Genomic DNA, 26,142 nt, shown 5'->3' with positions numbered 1-26,142 from the left:
TTGACTGGTGTACAAGAACACCCAGATCTCTTTGTACTGCCCCTTTACCTAAATTGATTCCATTTAGGTAGTAATCTGCCTTCCTGTTCTTGCCACCAAAGTGGACAACCATATACTTATCCACATTAAACTGCACTGCCATGCATCTGACCACTCACCTAACCTGTCCAGGTCACTCTGTAACCTCTTAACATCCTCCTCGCATTTCACCCTGCCACCCAGCTTAGTATCATCAGCAAATTTGCTAATGTTATTACTAATACCATCTTCTATATCATTAACATATATAGTAAAAAGCTGCAGTCCCAGCACTGATCCCTGCGGTACCCCACTGGTCACTGCCTGCCATTCTGAAATGGAGCCGTTTATCACTACTCTTTGATTCCTATCAGCCAACCAACTTTCAATCCAAGTTAGTACTTTGCCCCCAATACCATGCACCATAATTTTGCTCACTAACCTCCTATGTGGGACTTTATCAAAAGCTTTCTGAAAGTCCAGGTACACTACATCTACTGGATCTCTCTCATCCATCTTCAAAGTTACATCCTCAAAAAATTCCAGAACCTTAGTCAAACATGATTTCCCCTTCATAAATCCATGCTGACTCTGACCTATCCTGTTACTACTATCCAGATGTGTCATAATTTCATCCTTTATAATAGATTCCAGCATCTTTCCCACCACTGAGGTCAGACTAACTGGTCTATAATTTCCTGCTTTCTCTCTCCCACCTTTTTTAAAAAGTGGTACAACATTAGCCACCCTCCAATCCACAGGAACTGATCCCGAATCTATCGAACTCTGGAAAATAATCACCAAAGCATCCACGATTTCTCGAGCCACCTCCTTCAGTACCCTGGGATGTAGACCATCAGGCCCCAGGGACTTATCAACCTTCAGACCTAACAGTCTCTCCAACACCAAATCCTGGCAAATATAAATTCCCTTAAGTTCAGGTCCTTCAGCCACTGTTACCTCAGGGAGATTGCTTGTGTCTTCCCCAGTGAACACAGATCTGAAGTACCAATTCAATTCTTCTGCCATTTCTTTGTTCCCCGTAATCCCCTGTTTCTGTCTTCAAGGGCCCAATTTTGGTCTTAACCATTTTTTTGCCTTTCACTTGCCTAAAAAAGCTTTTACTATCCTCCTTTATATTTTTGGCCAGTTTACCTTCGTACCTCATTTTTCCTCTGCGTATTTCCTTCTTAGTAATCCTCTGTTGTTCTTTAAAAGCTTCCCAGTCCTCCGCTTTCCCACTCATCTTTGCTATGTTATACTTTTTCTCTTTAAACTTTATATGTTTCTTAACTTCCCTCATCAGCCACGGCCACCCATGCCTCCCCCTAGATCTTTCTTCCTTTTTGGAATGAACTGATCCTGCATCTTCTGCATTATATACAGAAATATCTGCCATTGTTCCTCCACTGTCATCCCTGCTAAGGTATTGCACCATTGAACTTTGGCCAGCTCCTCCCTCATAGCTCCATAGTTCCCTTTATTCAACAGAAATATTTGTCACTTCCGATTGTACCCTCCCTCTCAAATTGCAGATTGAAGCTTACTGTATTATGGTCACTACTTCCCAATGGCTCCTTCACTTCGAGGTCCCTGATCAATTCTGGTTCGTTGCACAATACCAGATCCAGAATTGCCTTCTCCCTGGTCGGCTCCAGCACCAGCTGCTCTAAGAATCCATCTCGGAGGCACTCCACAAAGTCTCTTTCTTGAGGTCCAATACCATCCTGATTCTCCCAGTCTACCTGCATGTTGTAATCCCACATAACAACTGTAGTAACATCTTTGCGACAGGCCAATTTCAGCTCCTGATTCAACTTACATCTAACATCCAGACTACTGTTTGGGGGCCTGTAGATAACTCCCAATAGGGTTTTTTTACCCTTAGTATTTCTCAGCTCTATCCACACTGACTCTACACCCCCTGATTCTAGGTCCCCCCGCGCAAGGGTCTGAATATCATCCCTTACCAACATGGCCACCCCACCACCTCAGCCCATCAAATACATTCTGACTGTCTTCATCCACTGAAAGTTTATGCACTTCAAGTCCGTCAATGAAGCAGCCACATTGCTAAAATTCTGTACGAATTTCCGATGAAAATCAGACAGTCGCAGGAATCGAATAATTTTGATATAAAATGTGACCCTTGAGCCACCTATATTTCTGTAGGTACTCCATATCTAGTGTTAGTTTACAAAAAAACAATTGAGTAACTCTTCTCCAATCCTTTTTCCCATGCTGCAGTGTAATGGAGTAGTTTCTGGAAATCTGGTGAACCCATCTATTATGGCCAACAAATACTGACTCCCACTTTAACTTGGGTGAGTTCCTACACAATCAGTGAAGCCTCTTCTAAAAGGTTCCTCAAATGTGAGCGTGGTTATTCAGTCTGCTGGTCTTATCACTGCCTGAGATTTTCCAATTCCCTGACAGGTGGGACTATGTCTGGCAAAATTCACCCATGTCGTTATAGTGGCCCAGCCAGGAAAAATACTTTAGTATTTTGGTTTGAGTTTTCTTTACTCCCAAATGACCTCTGTTGTGCCTGCCACTGTTTAAATTCATATAGCCAGCAAAACAAACCTGAGTTGGCTCGTAATATTGATGCACGATAATACTTGTTTATTGGACCCAAGTAATGTTGGAACAATGAAGTATAGTATAAACTAATAATAAACATTACAAATGATCTTCTGCTTGAACTTAACTTTGTATGATCGTATCCCACCACACGAGAACTTGGCCGGGCTCCACGTGGTGGTGTCGTCTGGTCTTCTCCCGGGATTTCGTGGGGGTGGGGGGAGGGGCGTGGGAGGTCTTATCTTTCACTGATTATTTTCCAGTTACGGCCCTGAGCAGGGTGTTCTGGCGATTCTTATCCTTAAGCCTTTGTGCCCTTTTCAAATGGTCTTCAGTATCTCCCAATGGATTGATCAGGTTCCATTACCCTGATCAATCAGACCCAAACAAGGGTTGGCATGTTGATGACAAGGTGGCCATGAGGTGGTGTTACAGTAAGTGCTGGGTGCATGCAGCCTCCTCCCAATCCAGGCATTACGCCCCTCCATGCCTGACAAATGACTCGATGTTTCTGGCTGTCCTGAGGGAAACATTCTAATGTCCCATTCAAGTCTAACTTCAGGTGTGTATTACAGGGTCTGCCGCTGTCAGGGGTGTTTGGAAAATGTCAGTGGGCAGCTGCAGCCTGTCTGGATTCTGTGTGATGTTTATTGGCATCATGTTAGTCAAGCTGCCTTTGCTTTCCCAGCATGCTTTAGTTTATGGCCACTTTGTTGAATTTCATCAGAAATCAATTATTTTGGGAACCTCTCCCGCCACAGTCCCTCCTCTTGATCCTGAACAAAAGCTCATACCAATAATAGAAGACCAGTCTCTGTCCGGTGGGTATAAAACCATTCAGACTCGAGTAAAGCACAATACATGCATAACCAACTGGAGTGTTACAGATGGCATGAGAAAGGTACATGTAACTCATATCAGAAACTGGAATAAATAAGTTATCGGAAACATGAGCAAATACTAAACAAGAGGGAAACTACAATGGCCACACGTTATAAAGTCATAAAGTCATTAATAATAAAAGAAAATCAAACTGTATTCATGCACAAGGTGGCTAAGATTCACTTGCCTGATCAAACAACAAATGAAATGGCAAAGCGAAACAAGTTCTAAAATCAGAAACAATTTTTTTATTAGATTAGATTAGATTACAGTGTGGAAACAGGCCCTTCGGCCCAACAAGTCCACACCGCCCCGCCGAAGCGCAACCCACCCATACCCCACATTTACCCCTTACCTAACACTACGGGCAATTTAGCATGGCCAATTCATCTGGCCTGCACATCTTCGAACTGTGGGAAGAAACCGGAGCACCCGGAGGAAACCCACGCAGACACGGGGAGAATGTACAAACTCCGCACAGTCAGTCGCCTGAGGCGGGAATTGAACCCGGGTCTCTGGCGCTGGGAGGCAGCAGTGCTAACCACTGTGACACCGTGCCGCCCACCAAATTTCTAACAAAAAGTTTCATAACTGGAAACTTGAAAGTGAAGCAACGTTATAAAACCGGGGAATACTTTATACATTGGAGAATGGAAAATGGGAATATCAAGCAAATGTTTTAAATCTCAAAATTCGCTAAGGAAACAAATATTACAGAACATTGTGCATATAATGGTAATGAAGACTGATTTAATTGGGTCTAATCAAATATCGACAAGGTTTCAATAGGCTGGGGGAGACCGGAAGTGGACGGAGAGTTTGACAGTTTGTTCTTCCAGTGGGTAAATGTAACAGTGAGGACTGGTGATGTACACTGGGCTCACCAGAGTCAGCAACACACACCGTTCTCACTGTCAGAAAGGCAGACACAGGGATGGATTTGTGTGTTGGAGTCCCAGTCCCAGAAATCCTCCCACCAAGTCATTACTCGAGTCTCCTTTACCTCTTTGTTGGTATCATGGACCTGCTGTATCGCCTTGGTGATGGCTCTATGGGCTGTGTCCAACCGGGCTTGAATCTGCTGTGACTCCTCCGGCAGGGGCAGGAGACCGGGATTATACTTCACCGGGTATTCCTGCAGCATTTGCCTGAGTTTCTCACTCCCATTGAATTCCACCCTGTCCCTTTTGTGTCTATTTATCAGCTGAGTTTGGCCTATTCTGGCAGGGATGTGGGGCCTAGTACAGAAGGTGGTGGTGGTGCTGACATTGCATTGGGCTGTCCCATACTGATAAGGGCGAGGGGAGGTTGGGGCAGTATTACCCCCCCCCCCGGGTTATGTTGGTGCCCAGATTGCAAACCTTTCTGGGGCAATTCAGGCTGATGTTTGTCTTGAAGCCACACAGTGCGTGTGAGTTTGAATAAATTGGGTACAGGCCTGTTATCACAGGATTAATTTGGTGATATTTGTCCAAAGTGGTGCCTGTGAACCTCCTGTTCTTCTCTACTGCGTACTGTAGGGTGTTGTCATCTCCTATCCATAGATCCTCATGAATCATGCCTGCGTTTACTGCCTCAGGCACCTTTTGTCCAATTCTGTTGTGTGTCATTATTGGGAATCCTAACACCATCCCTAATGCTTTCCCAGGAGTCCCTTTACAGTCTCTGTTGAGCCAGACTCTGGTCAGTTGCCTCCGTTGGCAGTCTGATCATTTGGAGTGTTTCTTTCCCTTAAATAATTATTCGATCTGTTCATCACTGCTCCAGAATGGACCCTGTCCCTGTCTATCACCCACTGTCCATGTATGCTGCACAGGGCCCAGTTCTGTTGCATGCTGTCATCTTCCAATTTCCCTCATCATCTGGTGTATTGTTTTGGAATGTCCTTCCAGCCCAGCTATTTTTGCACTCACAATGTGAATGGATAGTGTCCTTTACAAGTTTTTCTGTTGCTTGTCGACTTTGTAATACCCCTATCTAGCTAGCCATAACCAGATGATATTTAAGGGAATGGGATAAAACTTTGTGAATCAGAATTACAATAAAGCGAGGATTGAGCTGGGGTTATTCAACCGTTATGTTTGATACACACTTATCATCTGTTGTGTTGAAAGTGTAAATTAATTTTATTCACCCATATTACCCACCACCTTTTAATGTGATTGAAAATACATAACTTTATTACTAAATACAGTTTAACTATTTGAAATATTAACTAAAATTAACCATAAAATCTTATCTAAAATTATTTTAAAATTAAGTAAAATTTTAAAACATTATTAAATTATGTCCAATAGAGATATTGATAGAGTTCTCAGAGATCCATAAAAATCCTTAGCGGCTCGAGAGTCAAGGATAAAACCAGATTCGTGGTGTTCCGTTCAAAGGTCTTATATTTTTCGATCACGAGCTCTTTCATTACGTCGTTGTTTTTCTTAAACCATTTCCCTCGGGATCCCATCACGAATCCGTAGAAGGAGACAACTGTTCCTTTAACGAGAGCCATAATTTCTCTGTCCAGATGTTTATATTTATTCACCTTTTCCTCCCAGGCTTGCTCAAGTGAGTTAATTTGGTTGTCCATTCGGATTGTCACATCCACTACTATAATACGATTCTCTTTTTTTAAATATTAAGTCCGGAATCCAAAGTTTCCCCATTTTATCTTTAATTCGTGGTTCTATATAAGTAGTCCATCTTCTTGTCTTAATAAACTTAGTTCATCCCTCAGCGATTCTATTATGTCTCTTAATCCGCATGTTCTTCACATATGCGCACCAACCCGATATGTGTGCGATGGTTTCTGATGTTTCATTGCATCTCCAACAGTTTTTAATCTTAAACGGCCTTCCATATGCTAATGGTGCCCTTGTTAGATATAAATTTGTTCTTAAAAGGATTCAGTTAATTACTTTTGACGCCTTCATATGTTGGATCCCTTTCAACCAATTATTAGAAATATTATCATTTTTAAAATAATGGATGCCTTCCCCCTGACAGGGCAAGGCCATCCATCTCTGTCCTTCCAATTCTCTCCAATTAGTAAAGTTTTTGCTTCTATATTCTTCAATACCGTGGATATTCTCATTATCAATAATATTCATTCTTTCGTCCAATTGCCCGTCTATATATGGATTCCAAATTTCCTTCAATGAATTTAATTTACTTAGTTTCTGCATTTTCGATATTATACTTATCCCCTCAAATGAAAACGAGGTATGAAGAATTTCATCTGAGGATCCGCATAACGATTCAAGTTTGCTCAAGATGGCAATTGGAAGAAACATGGTTAATTTATTCAATCCAAGGACGCCATCGTGATTCCTGGCATATAGTATCCCGTCTGCGATGGATTGAGGGAGATGCAAAATTTCTTTAACCGTATCTTTAATCAAATTATCCAGTTTATTTAAGTAATTTTGAGATGCCTCAGATAAAATAAGATAATAATACAATCTAGGGATAAAATAAGATTCTAGCAACTCAAATTTTTGCACTGGCTTTAAAAAGGACTTTTTAAGATTTACTATTCAATTACCTGACTGATTCTTCCAGTGAGATTGGCTTAGCCTGATCTGCGGCTCAATTTTTGCCCCCAAATATTTATCAGTATTACCTGGCTCTATATACTGTATTTCTATCTCATTAAATGTCCATTTTACCCTACTGTTATAAATAAACGTCTTGTTCTTTAAATAAAATGAAATCCCTTTATCTTTTTCACGTTGACTTCCAACCCAGTGTTATCACAGAATGTTTCTACTAGTTTTAAATTGTGTACTATCCCTTCATATGATTGGCTGACTCGGGCTATATCGTCTGCAAAAGCAAGGGATGACAGTGGTGACTGTGTCTCCTTCAGGGTCTAGAAACATTCCCTTTTTACTCTCTCCGAGTGTACTGATGAGGGGGGGATCCATTACAATGTTACAAAGTATAGGTGACAGAGTCACCCAGTTTTACCCCTTTTAAAATCTTTATCAAATTAGTCTCACAATTAAAGTCCTCAATTACTGTAAAATTATTATTACACAAATCTTTAATTAATTTAATAAAATCCGGGGGAAGCTGTAATCTTTTAAGTGCACTAATTATTAATTAATGTCCCACTGTGTTGAAGGCTTTCCCCAAGCCTACAAATACTATTGCTAATTCTCTTCTCTGTTTCTTGGCTCCATTGATAACATTACGGAGGATTTTAATGTTTGCCTTGCAGCCAGCAACTCCAGTGAGGAACCCTTTTTGACATTCATTTAAATCGATTACCTTACTTAATTTCTTTGCAATAATCTTTGTAAAAAGTCTTAATAAAATTGGGCCTATCGTTATCGGTCTCCAGTTGTTTATATCTTTTAAACCATCTTCATTAATGTTTGGAATTAATACAGTTCTACTTCAGGGAATCAGGGATATTACCTGTTTTTAACCAATTAGAAAAGATTCTCAGGATTACTCTATTGTCTTTATTAAATATTCCAATTATGTCCTTGACCAACATCTGAACCAGCCCCGCCGCGGTTTCAATATCCATCGCCTTAACGGCCTGATTGACATCTTCCACCGAAATAGGGCCGGCCAGCATGTCATTCAAGGTACTATCTATATTACCTTTATATTTGGCTAAACCTGTTAGATTACTCTTTTCACTGGGAATTGATAGTCTATTACTAAAATATTCTACCAATTCATCCTTACTTAGTGGACATACACATTTAGTTGGAGCTTCCATCAATGATCTAGCTGGATACTGTTTTTTTATATTTATATAGTGTCTGTGTTTCTTTAAATTGTCCTTTGTTCTTGCTCTATCACTTCCTAGCATTGTCAGGTGTTGTCCTATAGCTTTGTCGAGTGTTTCCATTTTTATTTTCAACTTTTTCCTTATCTACTTTTTTACTATCCTTTCTATTACATAATTTACTGATTATCTCATTCATAATTCTATCGTTATTCACTTGTTTTTACTTATTTTGTCCTCAATAATGTCTAGTAATTCCATTAATGATTTATGAGTCAATTCTGTATTCCCCTTGTCCCTAATATTTCCTTGGTACTTATTTCCATCTATTATTCTTTCCTCAATTCGAACATCTATATTATTATCACTATGCTCTTCATTCTCATTATCATTATTGGGGACTATTTCTTTGTTGCATGTATTATCCCCTGTTTTATCACTTTTTTTGTTCAATTAATAATCTTCTTTTGTGCGAAATCTGTTTCGACGTTTTTGTTTTTAATCTCTCAGTGATTAGTTTATTGATATTTTTACAGCCACTAAGTTCTACTTCCAATGTTTTTAATATCTCTATTTCGGAGCTGGACCAAACTCCTTTCCTTTTTTTGTACCCTTTCAGGATTATCTCTTTTATCTTTGTTCCTTTTAGTATTTCTTAATACAAGGTGCATGTGCCTCTCATGCTGCCCCAAACCTATAGCCGTTGTAAATTTTAGTGGACAAACTTCACATTGAAACATATTTTCTGTTTCTCTATTTTCTCTATTGTTATTACATTTTGGATAGTGACATGCGACTGAGTGATAGCTACCTTCCCAGTTGCATTTACTACATTTTATTCGAACCGATTTTACCCCTTTACATTTATTTGTTTCCTAAATTGTCCTGTTGTATTATAGATATTATTGCAAAATTTACATGTAAAATTATCTGTCGGATATTTAATCATTATTTCTATTTTATCCTTCTCAATGACAACAGGTGGAATTACCCTGAACTCAGTACTCTCTCTTTCTCTCTCTGATTCTCTACTGCGACTAACATCAAAGGGCCCTTCAAAACTCGAGTTAAAAATTGTCCATCTATCGAGAGGATGGAATGCGAGAGGGGCCTTCTCTATGGATCTTTCAACTCGATTATGTCTCGTCCCGACACTATATTTGGTCCCCTCATGCCTGCCTGAGGGCAACTGTGTTGGGATAAGGGTAAAGGTCCCATCCGTCCGTGTAGAAACAGATGGCATATTCCTTGTTTGGCTCGTACACTTTGTGCACGGTGCTGCCAATAGCAACCGTGTGGGGTGGTTATTTGCCCGGTTTCCCACCCAACTGGGATCGATGGAGTTGTGCATAATCGCCAAACTCCCAACAAGGTTATCTATTAAATGAGCTGAAAATGTGTTGCTGGAAAAGCGCAGCAGGTCAGGCAGCATCCAAGGAGCAGGAGAATCGACGTTTCGGGCATGAGCCCTGCTCCTTGGATGCTGCCTGACCTGCTGCGCTTTTCCAGCAACACATTTTCAGCTCTGATCTCCAGCATCTGCAGACCTCACTTTCTATCTATTAAATGACCAAAGGTCACCAGCCACCTCGTGTTTCTTCTCGGGTCGTATTCACCAGCCTGACAAGAGTAATACTCTGGTAACGGAAGAGAAGATCAAAATCCCCTACTATAGCTAAAATTAGCACTGGATAAAATCAATGATAAAATCCATACCAATAAAGCCACACAGAGCAGATTAAAACAACTCTCCGTTATTGAGTTTCCTCTGTCAGGTCGTTACCGGGGGGAGCCACGTGGAAGTTCGACTAAACTTCGCAATCGATAAAAACACGTAAAAACAATTACGAAGGTGACTACGCAAGCAGTTGGGAGACCAACCAATCAAAACACTCTGGAGTCACATCCCCCAACAAGGCTGCTGGCTTTATTCCCAACTATTTCCCCGTTGGCATCCTGCTCATTAATAGTGTCCAAAGTCTGTTTCCCTTGTTGGGTCAGGACTCTGAGCTTATTGTCCTGGTCGGCCAAATCAAGGGCACGACTGGTTGATGCTCCTGCCCCATGTGCTGTCGCTAAGTCATTCAATATTTCCCTTTTATGTTGTATCTCTGTCCCGGGTTTGGTCTTTCTGTCATCTGTCCCTATCTCTCGTCCCAGTTATCGGTGGGACACTGGGAGGTATAGTGTTTGAAGTTGGGGGGAGCACCATTCGGGCAGTTAGGTTCCTGCTAAATTCACCACCACAGGTGCCAATTCATGGGGATGTTTTCATGCAGGAATTTTCTGATTAGTTTTAAAACTAGTCTGTTTTGTGAAGCGGATGTGGCTTTAAGACAAAAGGGTTAGGGTGCCTTTGTGGCTGGTTTCAGGCCATTCCTAATCTCTTATAGAATGAACTTTCCCTTTTGAGTTTCCTGGGATATCGCTGCCAGAGTTCCAATCCCATTACTGGGTCTCTTGGTAAGCCTCCTGTCTCGGGGACACCCATTGCTGGAGAATCCCCACCAATCACCTGTGATTGCTACACTCCGGTAACAGTCACCTGAGCTTCCATTTCCTTTTCTGTACACTGCTCACTGATTGTTACACCCGAACATGATACTTTTATTGGGGCATCCCCCACAGCGCACCATCCTCCTATTCACCTGCGTCTTGTGGGTCAAACTGTCTGTACCCCAGGGTCACGGACCCAGGTTTGTTTGATATCTCCTGCGGGTGGTTCCTGATGACTATCCCGATGAAGTAATCTTTATTGCGTTCCACGCTCTTGTGGTTATCCTGAACAGTGATCAAGGTTGTTTCTGTCATTATCTTTGTCTAATAGCTGAATACCTTTGAACTAACGTAATGTCTATGATGTATGTGCCCCAACCCTCCCCACTACAAGAGACCAATCATTGAAATAGAAGCAAAAATAAAGCTGACCTGACTGACAGAGACCACTTTAAATGGAAATGAAGATGAAAGTGATGGAAAGGTGAAGAATTACCAGCAGTGTCCCCAGGAAGTTCCTGACTCGCTTTCGCTCATTAATGTCGAGTCCAGGCGCCTGGCGAGCAGCGTGGGCCGACCAATAAACTCACTCAAAGGAGCTCCAGCGGTCGAGCGCCAGTTGGGCTCTATCCCGGCGACCCCGAGTTTCCTCGACAAATTCCCGGAGTTCCTCGAGGGGGATGAGGGGGAGATCGGTGGGGGGCACCTGGGATTGGAAAATGTCGCTGGAGACAGACTCCGCGTTATCTCCAGCGTCCACCACCGCCCTCGGTCACTGACCCCTCCCCGACCGTGAGAGTGGGGGCTGGTCCGGCACTGCCAACTGGCCTCAAACCCCCGGCGACCCCACCCCCAGGGTCACCGGTGGTACCTTCCTCGGCGCACCCCTTCCGAGAATGCCGCGGGTTTGGGTCGTCGGGCGGCAGAGGCTCGGGGCCCCGCTCCTCTCCCGACACCGGGACCCCCAGCTCCTCGGGGAAAAGGTCATCCCCCAGGGCCAGGGCCCCCGGAAAAACAGTCTGGGAGGGAGGAGTGAAGATAACACCTTCCACCCCTCCACCGTTCGATGACCCAGCAGTATTATATTTATCGATGTTGTGACCCACACTGCGGCCTGCATGGTGTATGGGTTCGTCCCCGGGGGCTGGTGATACGGTGGCACTGGGGATTCCGCTGGAACCCCCGGGGCTCTAGGTGGGTCAGGCTGCGGGTACACCCCCTTGTGAGGGGTAGCACCGTCAGTGTGCCACGGGGAAGCCCTCCCCCTCCTGGGGATGGCACCTCTTCCCTGAGGCAGCAGTGCCCTTGGAGAAAGGTCTCCCCTGCTGCCCCGCCCGAAGGTCAGGGGGCCTGAGGCTTCTACCCCCCAGCTTCTGTCGGAATAATTTTGGCTGGGGGAATGCAGAAGGCGTGGCCAAGGTTGGGAGAGCCAGCTGTGTCACTTCCTGCCCTGCCCCTGGTTTATCAGGTGATGGTGGGTGGGGCAGGGGCCCAGTTTCATGTCCAGCACCCAGAGACACAGCTGCTGCTGGATGGAGCTCAGTGGTGGGTTCCCCACTGTCAGTGCAGGGGTCTGGCTGTGTGGAGAAAGTGAGGTCTGCAGATGCTGGAGATCAAAGTTGAAACTTTATTGCTGGAACAGCACAGCAGGTCAGGCAGCATCCAGGGAACAGGAGATTCGACGTTTCGGGCACAGGCCCTTCTTCAGGAATGAGTCGCTGCCTTAGGCTCGGCTGCTCCAACTCCAGCTACAACCCCGACTCCCTTCAGGCTCCTGAGAGTCAAGGCTAATCCCCATCCGGACATGACCATTGAGGCCTGCAGTAAGGCCATGGCTAGTGTGGTTGGCCCACTGGCCATTGTCGCTGCAGCCAGGATGTATGGGAAGGCCGTATTTTTCTTAAAGACCGAGCAGGTGGTCCACCTGGCCATGGAGAGGGGGCTCACTGTGGGCAGGACACACCTACCCGTCGATCCTTTGGAGGTTATGGCCCTGCCGTGCCTCCTGACCCCACGCCCAACCCCCGCACTGTTACAAAAACCCCTGGGGAATCTATGCCTGGTCCTGGTCCTGGTCTTGGTCGTCCTGAAGAAGGGCCTGTGCCCGAAACGTCGAATCTCCTGTTCCCTGGATGCTGCCTGACCTGCTGTGCTGTTCCAGCAATAAAGTTTCAACTCTGGCTGTGTGGGGCAGGAACTGGGCTCAGGGACTTAAGTCTATGTGGGGCTCCAGGCAGCAGCAGGAGTAGAGACAGGCCCCAGGCACCAGCAATTGGTGTTCAGCTGTGGGCAAGGCCCAGGCTGCAGCCGTGATGGTAGCAGCTGCTTGTGCACCCAATTACAGCCAGTAAAAAAAAGAGAAACCCAAAAACAAACACACATACAAAGGAAAACCAAAAGTCAAAATGCCTCTTCACTCAGAACTCTTCTCCTCTTCCTTCTCCCTCCTCACAGTACACTGGCTGTGGGCTAGCCAGCTCCGAGTCAGTCCCCTCCCTGACACAAATCCTTCACACACTGATCCAGCTCCCACAGAGACAGCTCTAGTGAACACAACCTCTATCACAGTTAGGCAGTAGTGTGGGGGTAAAGAGGGAAAAAAGCAGGAGTGTCGGTGTTTATTTTTCCCCAGCACCTCTGTGTGCATCTGTGTGTGTGTTTGTAAGAGTTTATATCACTGAGTGCAGTGTGTGACAGTGTACATCCGTGTGTGTTTGTGTGTGAGCACAGTGAGTATGAGAGAAAGTGTACATCAGTGTTTGTGCACATTTTGAGTTTAAATCACTGAGCGCTGAGTGATGGTGTATATCAGTGTGTGTGCACACATTTGTAAGAGTTTAATCACTGAATGCTGCATGTGAGAGAGACTGTGCACCACTGTGTGTGTGTGTGTGTGTGTGTGAGAGTGTGTGTGTGTGTGTATGCGCACACACATTTGTAAGTGTTTACATCAGAGTGCTGTCAGTGAGGGACAATGTGCATCAGTGTGTGTGTGTTTGTAAAAGTTTACATCGCTGACCACTGAGGGAGACAGTGTCCATCTGTGTGTGTGTGTGTGTGTGCACGTTTGTAAGAGTTTACATAACGAAACGCTGCATGTGTGTGTTTGTGCACACGCATGTTTCTATGTGTTTACATCAGTGTTAGTGAGAGACAGTGTGCATCGGTGTGTGTATGCGTGTGCGCGCGTTTGAAAGAGTTTACATCACAATGCTGTGAGTGTGAGAAACGGTGTACATCAGAGTGTGTGTGCATTTCCAAGAGTTTACACCACTGTTGCATGTGAGAGTGTGCACCACTGTGTGTGTGTGCGCTCAGTGATTTAAACTGTTGAAATGCGCAGTGTGAGCGACATTGTACATTAGTGTGTGTGTTATATCACTGAGTGCATGTGAGAGACAGTGTGCATCTGTGTGTGCGTGTGTGTGTGTTTGAGTTTTTCACTGAGCACTGAGAGTTTGGGAGAGTATACGTCATAACGTGTATGTTTGCAAGAGCTTACATCGCTGAACACTGAGAGACAGTGTACATCAGTGTGTGTGTGTCTGTCTAAGCATTATTAAGCTTTTATAACTGAACACAGTGTGGAAGACAGTGTACATCAGAGAGAGAGAGAAAGTGTGTGTGTGCGTTTTTGTAAGAGGTTACATCACTGAGTGCTGTGAGTATGAGAGACAGTTTACATCACTGTGTGCGTGCACATGTTTGGAATAGTTTACGCCATTGAGCGTTGTGAGAGACAGTGTACATCAGTGTGTGTGTATTTGTAAGAGTGTCTCTCACTGATAGCACTCTGTCAACTCTTACAAACATACGCACTATTGCACACTGTCTCTCACATGCAGCGTTCAGTGATGTAAAGTGTGCAGCTGTGTGTGTATGCGCATGTGTTTGAGAGTTTACATCACTGAGCACTGTGCGTGTGGGAGACAGTGTACATCGGTATGTAGTTGTCTGTGTGTGAGGATGAGTGGGGATTTGTGCCTGATGTGTTACATGTTGTCAGAGCTGATCCTCTGGGTGAGTTGCTGTAGCTGGTCTCAGAGTGCATTTCCTCTCTCCCTGTCAAAACCTTTTCTCTGTTAGACACTCCCTCTCCTTGGCTTTCCATCCCACACCTCATTGCCCTTCCATCTCTATTTCCATCTCTCCCTACCTGTCTGTCAGCTCCTCTCCATGTCTATCCTTCCCCCTCTCTAGAACATAAAACATAGAACAATACAGCACAGAACAGGCCCTTCGGCCCACGATGTTGTGCTGAACATTTGTCCTAGCTTAAGCACCTATCCATGTACCTATCCAATTGCTGCTTAAAGGTCACCAATGATTCTGACTCTGCCACTCCCACAGGCAGCGCATTCCATGCCCCCACCACTCTCTGGGTAAAGAACATACCCCTGACATCTCCCCTATACCTTCCACCCTTCACCTTAAATTTATGTCCCCTTGTAACACTCTGTTGTACCCAGGGAAAAAGTCTCTGACTGTCTACTCTATCTATTCCCCGATTATCTTATAAACCCCTATCAAGTCACCCCTCATCCTTCACCGTTCCAATGAGAAAAGGCCTAGCACTCTCAACCTATCCTTGTACAACCTATTCTCCATTCCAGGCAACATCCTGGTAAATCTCCTATGCACCCTCTCCAAAGCTTCCACATCTTTCCTAAAGTGAGGCGACCAGAACTGCACAACTTTCAAAGATCTATGGACATAGACCCGAAGATCCCTCTGCTCCTCCACCTTACTAAGAACCCTACCATTAACCCCCTCTCTGTATATCTCTCAAACATACATTCTCTTATGATCACAATCCTCTTCAATCATTCCCATGTTCACCATTTATGACAAACAGCTCCGAATCACAGAAGGTTACTGTGATGGTCCAACCACCAATCTGGAGGACAATTCCTGCTTTCCCACTTATTGCCAAGGGATTGGAATTGAAAGAGAAGAAAGCATCAGATTATTATACATCTACAGTGAAAAGATCAACGTTAACCTGGGATCTCAACTGCCTTTTGCTGATAAAATTGAGAAGCTTTTATTGACATGTCGATGTCCAGAATTTCCAGAAAGCATTCAATAAGGTGCCCCATAAAACATCCATCCATAAGATAAGAATGCATGGAATTACAGGAAGGGGACCAGCATGGATAGAGGACTGATTAACCTATAGAAAGCAGAGAGTTGGGATAAATGGGTTTTTCTCTGGTTGGAGATCGGTGGTGAGTGGTGATCTCATGGAAATATAGAGATCTTTTTAGGGTTGTGACAGGGTAAATATTAAAAGTGTGTTTCTGCTCATTGGAGAGTCTCTGGTCAGACAGCACAGACTGAGAATAAAGGGGCACCAGTTTCAGACTGAGGTGAGGAGGAATTTCTTCTCTCCGAGGTTTGAGCGTCTTTGGAACTCCTTGCCCCAGACAGCTGTGGGCCAGAGTCCTCGAGTATGTTTATGGCTGAGAGATTCTTGATCAGTCGGGGAATCAGGGTTACCGGGAAAGGGCAGGAAAGTGGACGTGAGGAATCCTGGATTAGCCGTGATCCTGTTGAATAGTGGAGCAGATTTGAGAAGCCGAATGGCCGCCTCCTGTTTGCGATTACGTATCGTGTCTTTATAGTTCTCTTTGTTTATGACACAATTGATTACCAAAATGAATACTTGTGCACATTTGTACACAAGTATTGGTTAAAGTTAGCAAGTTTACTTTAATGAGGCTAATGAAGATAAATGTATTATACAATTGAACATAGTTTAGCTGAAATTTCATGCAAATTTATGACACAAACGTAAATCTATTCTACAAATGAATGTGCAATTTTATAAGAAATGCACACTGAGGTTTATTACACAATTGAATGTAAGATTATAAAACAAATGTACTTATTTTCTAGCAGCATTATAAGGGATATGACAACACTGTTAGATTTTTTTCATCAACAGTTTATCTCAAAGTAGCTGATTGAGACAAATTGTGTCAAAGATGTTCAAATTCAGCCAGATATTGTGAACAGTAAAATCATAGACTTTCGTCTGCTCTCCATTTCTGTGTCTCTGTGAGTCTCTCCCTTGGTCTGACCCCTCAGGCCCTTACGCACTCGACTGGCCACTAAAATGTATCTGACGGTCAGAGATATCTGACCAGTAAAATCAAAGCAAAAGGTAGCAATGAAGTTAAAACAGTGTCAAACCAAGAAAACCCTATACATCTGTGATCTGTATAATAGCTTGGCTTCACAACACAGTACCAAGGCACATTGTCAATTATCACCCAAGGTTTGTATGCAAAGTAATAGGGGATGTTTTTCAAACAAAGCAGGATACATGATGTTGCTAGAACCACAGTCGCAATCTTCCCCGTGCAATATTTTGTTTTCAGCTTCTGGCAACAAATGGCCACAAATCGATCAAAGGAGAAAGTGACAGTGAACCAGACAGAACAGTCAGTGGCTGCGGATGACAGGACAGCGTTTACACTGCACACAGGAGTGATATCGAGGAAATTCTTTGGGAAATAATAATAATTGATTTGATAGATGATGACCTCAGTAATAATGACCAGTAGATCAGCTATTGCCATGGACACCAGGTAGCGTGTTGTGCAGGTAGAGAGACCACACTTTCCATGGGAAAGAATCACAATTCCCAGTAAATTCACTACAGGAGAGAATGGAAAATGAACTATAGTTAATGATCAATCATCTTGCATGTCACACTAACACAGCAAAGGTAAGACTGCAGCAATAGAAATGAAATGGTGGTTCAGATGGTTGTTATTTGGGAACCGGAAGCCCACTCGCTTGTCCGTTTAATGACATCCAGACAACAATCAGGCGGATAACTGCACCCAGTGGTAGATTGCTCATTTTGGGAATAGTGATCACAATTCCATTAGTTTTAGAATACTCATGGACAAAGACATAAGTGGTCTAAAAGGAAGAGTGCTACATTGGGGGAAGGCCAACCATATCAAAATTTGGCAGGAGCTGGGGAATGTTGATTGGGAACAGCTGTTTGAAGGTAAATCCACACTTGATAGTTGGGAGGCTTTTAACAAGAGCTTGATTAGAGTGCAGGAGAGACATGTTGAGGGATAGAAATGGTAAGGTGAGGAAATAGGCCAAAAGGGCCTGTTCCTGTGCAACAATTTTCTTTGTTCTTTGAATGACAGGTGAAATTGTGAGACTAACTAAGAGAAAAAGGATACGGACATAAGGTCTAGGTTCCTGAAGACAGATGAAGCTTTGGAAGAATATTGGGAATATAGGACCAATCTGAAAGAAGGAATTAAGAGGGCTAAAAGGGATCATGAGATATCTTTCGCAAACTGGGTTAAGGATAATCCTGAAATCTTTTATTCAGATATAAGGAGCAAGAGGGCAACTAGAGAAAGGGTTTGCCCACTCAAGAGCAAAGGAGGAAAGTTATACATGGAGTCAAAGAAATTGGTGAGATTCTGAATGAACACTTTGCATCGATATTCACTGAGGACAGAGACATGAAGGATGCTGAGGTTAGGGATAGATGTTTGATTACTCTAGGTCAAGTCAGCATAAGGATGGGGGAAGTATTGGGTATTCTAAAAGGCATTAAGGTGGACAAGTCCCCAGGTCCAGATGGGATCTATTCCAGGTTACTGAGGGAAGCAAGAGAAGAAATAACTCGGGCTTTAACAGATATCTTTGCAGCATCCTTGAACAGGGGTGAGGACCTGGAGGACTGGAGAATTGCTAATGTTTTCCCCTTGTTTAAGAAGAATAGTAGGGATAGCCCAGGTAATTATAGATTGGTGAGCCTGACGTCAGTGGTAGGGAAGCTACTGGAGAAGATACTGAGGCAAAGGATCTATTTACATTTGGAAGAAAATGGACTTATCAATGATAGCATAATTTTTTGAGGGAAGGTCTTAGCAACTTGATAGAATTCTTTGGGGAAGTGACAAAGTTGATTGATGAGGGAAAGTTGATGTTGATGTTATATACATGGACGTCAATAAGGTGTTTGATAAGGTTCCCCACGGTAGGCTGATGGAAAAAATGAAGGTGCATGGGTTCCAGGGCGTACTAGCTAGATGAACAAAGAACTGGCTGGGCAGCAGGGGACAGAGAAGAGTGGAGGAAAGGCGTTTCTTAAAATGGAGACCTCTGACCAGTCGTGTTCCACAGGGATCGATGCTGGGACAACTGTTGTTTGTGATATACATAAATAATTTGGAGGAAGGTGTAGGTGGTCTGATTAGCAAGTTTGTAGATGACACTCAGATTGGGGGAGTAGCAGATAGTGAAGGGGACTGTCAGACAATGCAGCTGAATATAGACAGATTGGAGGGTTGGGCAGAGAAATGGCAGATGGAGTTCAATCTGGGCAAGTGCAAGGTGATGCATTTTGGAAGATTCAAATCAAGAACAAACTATACAGTAAATGAAAAGGCCCTGTGGAAAATAGATGCACAGAGAAATCTGGGTGTTCAGGTCCATTGTTACCTGAGATAGCAACACAGGTCGATAGAGTTTTCCAGAAGGCATATGGCATGTCTTCCTTCATTGGGTTTTCCAGGCTGAGTTCACCACTCTCTGTAACCGTGTCCAACCTTAAATGGTACAGTTGTCATACCAGGTAGTGGTATACATCCAGACAGAATGCTCTGGATGGCACGCCTATAAAAGTTGGCAAGAGTATTTGCGTCATGCCAAATTTCCTCAGCTGCATGAGGAAGAAGAGATGTTATTGGACCTTTGTGACCAATGCATCCATGTGAAGAGTCCAAGAAAGCTTGTTGTGGATGACCACTCCCTTCCGTTCCATCTCTGTGCTGTTAATCTAGCTGTGATCTCCACTTTCAAGAAATTATGAACCTTCATAAGTTAATAAAATATCAGAGCAGAATTAGGCCATTCAGCCCATCGAGTCTGCCCCACCATTCAATCATGGCTGATATACTCTTCATCCCCATTTTCCTGCCTTCTCCCCAATTCCTTTCAACTCATTAACAATTAAAAATCTGTCGAACTCCTCCTTAAATTTACTCACTGTCCCAACATCCACCACACTTTGGGGTAGTAAATTCCACAGATTCACAACCCCTTGGGAGAAATAGTTTCTCCTCAACTCTGTTTTAAATTTGCTGCCCCTCATCCTAAGACTATGATCACTCGTCCGAGATTGCCCAACAAGAGGAAGCTTCCGCTCCACAACTATTTTATCCAAACTCTTTATCAATTTAAATCCCTTAATTTGACCTCCGCTCATTCTTCTAAATTCCCCACAGTATCGGCCTAAACTCTTCAATCTCTTTTCATACAACAAACCGCTTGTCCCTGGGATCTATCTAGTGAACCTCCTCTGAACTGTTTCCAACATCACCACATCTTCCCTCAAATAATGGGACCAAAACTGGACAATACTCCAGGTACGGTTCACAAATGCCTTGCATAGTTGCAACAATACTTCCTTACCTTTATATCCTCTTCCTGGAGCTATAAAAGCCAACATTGCATTCGCTCTCTTTATTATCTGCTGTACCTGTATGCTCGTTTTCTGTGACTTATTAAATGTGGATACCCAGATCCGTCTGCATTGGAGCACCCTGAAGACTCTCCTCAGTCAGGTAACAGGTCACTCCATTTTCTCAAACACAGTTTTTTTTTCAGAAACACTTATCCACGTTAACTCCATCTGCCACATTCGGCCCACTCTCCCAACCTCTCTATATCCATTTGTATGGCTCTTATTTCCTCATTGCAATTTCCCGCCCAACTTATTGTTGTGTCATTCACAAATTTGGCTGTTCAGCCTTCTATCCCTGTATCCAAGTTGTTAACATAGATGGTAAGTAGCAAGGACCAAGCCCTGTGGCACCCCACTAGTTACAGCTTGCCATCCATAAAAAAAACCCTTTATCCCAACTCTTTGTCTTCTCTCCATCAGCTAGTCACCTCTCCAAGCTAATAAATTAGCCCAATCTCAGATTACCCAACCTTGTGAATTTACTATTTGTGTGGCACTTTATCAAATGCCTTCCAGATGTCCAGATATATTACATTGACAGGATCCTCTTTGTCCACTATGTTTGTTACATCTTCGAAAAACTCTGGCATATTAGTCAAACGTGATTTGCCCTTCATAAAACCATGCTGACTCCGATGGATAGCATTCTGACTTACCAAATGTGCTGATATTGATATTTGACTCTGACACTTTACCAACAACAGATGTTATACTAATTTCTCACATTTTGCCTCCCTCCCTTTTTGAATAAGGTTGTTACATTAGCACTTTTCCAATCCACTGGAACCTTTCCCATGTCCAGGGAATTTTGGAAAAGTGTAACTAATAGATACACTACCTGTACCACTACTTCCTTTAATCCGCCAGGGTGTAGGCCATCAGGCCCGGGGGTCTTGTCTGTCCTCAATCCTAATAGTTTACTGAGTATCTTCTCCCTATCGATGGTGATTGTTCTAAGTTCTGCCTTATCTATTGCCTCGGACTTGCCCGTTCTAGCGGGCACGGCACTGTAGTGCCCCAGCGTGAAAACTGAGGCAAAGTATTGATTCAGCATTACTGCCATTTCTGTGTTCCCCATGAGGGACTCTCCAGTTTCATCTTCCAAAGGACTAACATTCACCTTAGTGATTCTTTTCCCTTTGAAATGCCCACAGAAGCCCTCGACATCATTTCTGATATTTTGTGCTAGTTTTCTTTGATAATTTACCTTAGCTCTTTTTGTTAAATGTTTAGTATCCCTTTGTTTATTTGGTAAGTTTCTCAATTTTCCAGTCTGCCATTGGAATTTGGAATTTGGTTTGCCTCTGCTTGAGTTTAAAAGCAGGGAGGTATTGGTACAGCTGTGTAGGGCGCTGGTGAGGCCACCCCTGGAGTACTGCGTGCAGTTTTAGTCTCCTTACTTGAGAAAGGATGGACTGGAACTGGAGGGGGTTCAGAAGGGGGTCATTAGGTTGATTCCAGAATTGGGGAGGTTGGATTCTGAGGGAGACTGAGTAGATTGGAATTATATTCGTTGAACTTCAAAAGAATGAGGGAGGGATCTTATAGAAACATATAAAATCATGAAGGGGATCGATAAAATAGAAATAGAGAGGATGTTTCCACTGGTAGCTGAGACTAGGACAAGAGGGCACGGCGTCAAGATGAGAGGAGGCAGATCTAGAACTGAACTGAGAAGGAATCTCTTCACTGACAGGATTGTTAATCTATGGAATCCCTTGCCCAGGGAAGTAGTCAATGCTATTTCAGTAATTGCTTTTTTGAAAAGTAAAGGAATTAAGGGACATAGTGAAACTGTGGGTAAGTGGAGCTGAGTCCATGAGAAGATTAGCCATGATCTTATTGAGCAGCGGAGCAGGCTCGAAGGGCCGGGCGGCCTACTCCTGTTCCTAGTTCTTATGTTCTTATCTTAGTTTTTGACTTTATATTGTCCTTGATCCTCCTGGTTTAGCCATGTGCTAACCACCTTTCTTCCTATTGGGACATATTTTAATTGTGAGGCATCGAGTAGTTCCTTAAACATCAGCCACTGTTCATCTGCTGACTTACCTTTAAACCTTCCTGTCCAATCTACTCAGGCCAAAACTGTCCCATGGCTATGTAATTTATTTTCTTTAATTCCAGAACACTACTGTGGGACTCCACTTGCTCACCCCCAAACTGAATTTTGAATTCTATCAGACTATAGTCACTACTCCCCAAGGGATCCTCCTTTAAAAATTTACCTCATGAGATCAGCAGCCTCCATTCTTGCAGCAGCAGTGGGAACAGTGAGAGTGAGGACCTGGGAACTGCCAGCAAATTAATTTAATCTTTAATAACTTACCTGATGAATAGCCGGAGCGCACAGAGCAGGAGCAGACACAGGGCTGCTGACAAAGTGAGGTATTATATTTGTGCAGCTGCTTTACCTGAAACTCTACTTAGGTAGTGCCTCCCACCCAACTTCCTCCACTAACCAAAACAAAAAGCTTCACTGTGCCCATTTGGTATGGTTCGGAGAATCACCTGATGAAGGAGCGTCGCTCCGAAAGCGAGTGTGCTTCCAATGAAACCTGTTGGATTATAACCTGGCGTTGTGTGATTTTTAACTTACCCATTTGGTATGGTTACTAGTTTTTTCAATCGACTCCTTGGGAATTCAGAACAATGGGAATTGATGTTAGGACATTTGAATGCTCCTTCTGTCGGATGTGGGAGGTAAGGGTCACCACTACTGCCCCCACTGACGTCATCTGCAGCAAGTGCACTCAACTCCCACTCCTCAGAAACCGTGTTAGGGAACTGGAACTGGAGCTGGATAAAGTTCGGATCATTTGGGAGGCGGAGGGGTAATTGAGTAGAGTTACAAGGAGATAGGCACACCTGAGGTACAGGGTAAAAGGTAGATGGGTTACAGTCAGGGGACAGAAAGGGAACTGGCAGACATGCAGGGATCCCCTGTGGCTGTTCCCCTCAATAATGGGTATACCGTATTGGATACTGTTGGGAGGGGGAACAATCTAACAGGGAAAGCCATAGTGGCCAAGTCTCTGGCATTGTGCCTGGATCTGTGGCTCAGAAGGAATGGGGGGAGAATAGAAAAGCTGTAGTGGGAAGAGACTCAATAGTTGGAGGGATAGACAGGAGATTCCGAGGTTGCGAGCGGGACTCTCGGAAAGTATGTTGCCTTCCAGGTGCCAGGGTCTGGGGTGTCTCTGATTGAGAGAGTGGTGCTGGAAAAGCACAGCAGGTCAGGCAGCATCCAAGGAGCAGGAAAATTGATGTTTTGGGCAAAATCCCTTCATCAGGAATGATTTTTTTTTCAGGTTTTTTCCCAAAACGTTGAATCTCTTGCTCCTCGGATGCTGCCTGACCTGCTGTGCTTTTCCAGCACCACACTCTCGGCTCTAATCTCCAGCATCTGCAGTACTCACTTTAACCGACTGTCTCTGACTTAGTCTACAAGATTCTGAAGGGGGAGGGGGAGCAGCCAGAATGTGTGGTGCACATTAGCACCAATGACATAGCCAGGAAAAGGGATGAGGATCTAAAAAGTGATTTCAGGGAGTTAGGTTGGAATCTAAAAACCAGGATGAGTGGAGTAGTAATCTCAGGATGACTACCGGTGCCACATGCTAGTGAGGCGAGGAACAGGGAGAGAGTGTAGCTAAACACGTGGCTACTGGGCTGGTGCAGGAGGGAGGGCTTCAGATACGTAGGTCATTGGAGTACCTTCTGGGGAAGATGGGTCTAAACATGAAGGACGGGCTGCACTTAAACTGAAGGGGCACCAATGTTCTGGGCGGGAGATTTGCGAGAGCACTTTGGGAGGGTTTAAACTAGTTTGACAGGGGGAGGGGAACCAGAGCTACAGATCAGAGGAGAGGGTAGCTGTTGAATGGGCAGAAATGGAATGCAGAGTCTGTCAGGAAGAATACACAGTTGTTAGGACAAAGGGGTGGGTTAACGTGAGTCTGTTTCAATGCAAGGCAGCACGGTGGCTCAGTGGTTAGCACTGTTGCCTCACAGCACCAGGGACCTGGGTTTGATTCCAGCCTCAGGCGACTGTCTGTGTGGAGTTTGCACATTCTCCCCAAGTCTGTGCGGGTTTGCTCTGGTTTCCTCCCACAATCCAAAGACGTGCCGGTTAGGTGAACTGGCCATGGTAAATTGCCCATAGTGTTCAGGGATGTGTAGATTAGGTGCATTAGTCTGGGGTCATTGTAGAGTAGTAGGGGAATGGTTCCAGGTGGGTTACTCTTCAGAGGGTCAGTGTGGACTTGTTGGGCCAAAGGGCCTGTTTCCACACTGTAGGGATTCTATGATTCATGGAGTGTCAGGAATAAGAGTGATGAATGAGAGCATGGATCAGTACTTGGAACTACGATGTAATGACGACATGGGCAGGAATGTTTGTTGGATGTGCCAGGGTTTAGATCTTTTATCCCTCCCTGTTCTTTTTAAAAGGGGAGGGGAGTAGCATTGTTAATGAGAGAGTGCATCACAGCTGCAGAAAAGCAGGTTGCTGAGGAGGGTTTGTGTCCTGAGTCAGCATGGGGGGTGGGAGTCAGTAACAGGAAAGGGGCAGTCACTTTATTGGGTGTTTTCTATAAACCCCCTCCCCAATAGAAGCAGAGAGGTGGAAGAACAGATTGTACAGCAGATCTTGGAAAGGTACAGATGGAACAGAGTTGTTGTTATGGGTGACTTCAGCTTCCCCAATATTGATTGGAACCTCCTTAGTGCAGATGGTCTGGATGGAGCTGATTTTGTCAGGTGTGTCCAGGATGCATTCCTGATTCAATATGTAGATAGGCCGACGAGGGGAGAGGCCATATTGGATTTGGTGCTAGGCAATGAGCCAGGACAGGTGTCAGATCTCTCAGTGGGAGAGCATTTCAGTGACAGTGACCACAACTGCCTCACCTTTACCAGAGACATGGAGAGGGATAGGAACAGACAGTACAGGAAGGTATTTAATTGGGGGAGGGGACATTCTACTGCTATTAGACAGGAGCTGTGGACTATAAATTGGGAATAATTGTTCTACTGGAAATGCACAACAGAAATGTGGAGGAGCACTTATTGTGAGTATTGGATAACTTTGTCCCACTGAGACAGGCAAGGAACGGGAAGGTGAAGGAGCCTTGAATGACAAGAGAAGAGGAGCTTCTCACCAAGAGGAAGAAGGAAGCTGACTTAAGGTTAAAGAAGCAAGGATCTGGCACAGCTTTAGACGATTAGAGGGTAGCGAGGAAAGAACTCCAAAATGGACTGAGGAGAGCTAGGAGGGGGTAGGAAAAAGCCTTGCTGGAAGGATTAAGGAAAACCCAAAGGTGTTTGACATTTATGTGAGGACTAAGAGAATGATCAGAGAGAGGGTAGGGCCGATCAGGGATAGTGGAGGGAATTTGTGCCTGAAATCTGAAGAAGCAGGGGAGGCCCTAAATGAGTTTTTTCCTTCAGTATTCACCAGAGAGAGGGACCTTGTTGATAGTGAGAACACCATGGACCAGGTTAATAGGCTTGAACAGATTGATATTAAGGAAGTGGATATGCTGAAAATTCTGGGAAGCATCAAAATAGATAAGTCCCCAGGGCCAGACCAGATATATCCAAGTTATTGCAGGAAGTGAGGAATGAGATTGCTGTACCTCTGGCGAGGATGTTTGCGTCCTCACTCTCCACGGGAGTAGTACTGGATGATTGGAGGGAGGTGAATGTTGTTCCTCTGTTCAAGAAAGGGAATAGGGAAATCCCTGGGAATTGCAGACCAATTGGTACTATGTCTGGGGTAAGCAAGGTACTGGAAAGAATTCTGAGAGACAGGATTTATGACTATTTGGAAAAACCTAGTTTGATTAAAGTTAGTCAGCATGGCTTTGAGAGGGGCAGGTCTGTACGGACTTTGCAGATTTTCCCCGTGTCTGCT

This window comes from Chiloscyllium plagiosum, chromosome 33, assembly GCF_004010195.1.
Source record: "Chiloscyllium plagiosum isolate BGI_BamShark_2017 chromosome 33, ASM401019v2, whole genome shotgun sequence".
NCBI classification, from domain to species: Eukaryota; Metazoa; Chordata; class Chondrichthyes; order Orectolobiformes; family Hemiscylliidae; genus Chiloscyllium; species Chiloscyllium plagiosum.
This window is presented reverse-complemented; position numbering follows the sequence as displayed.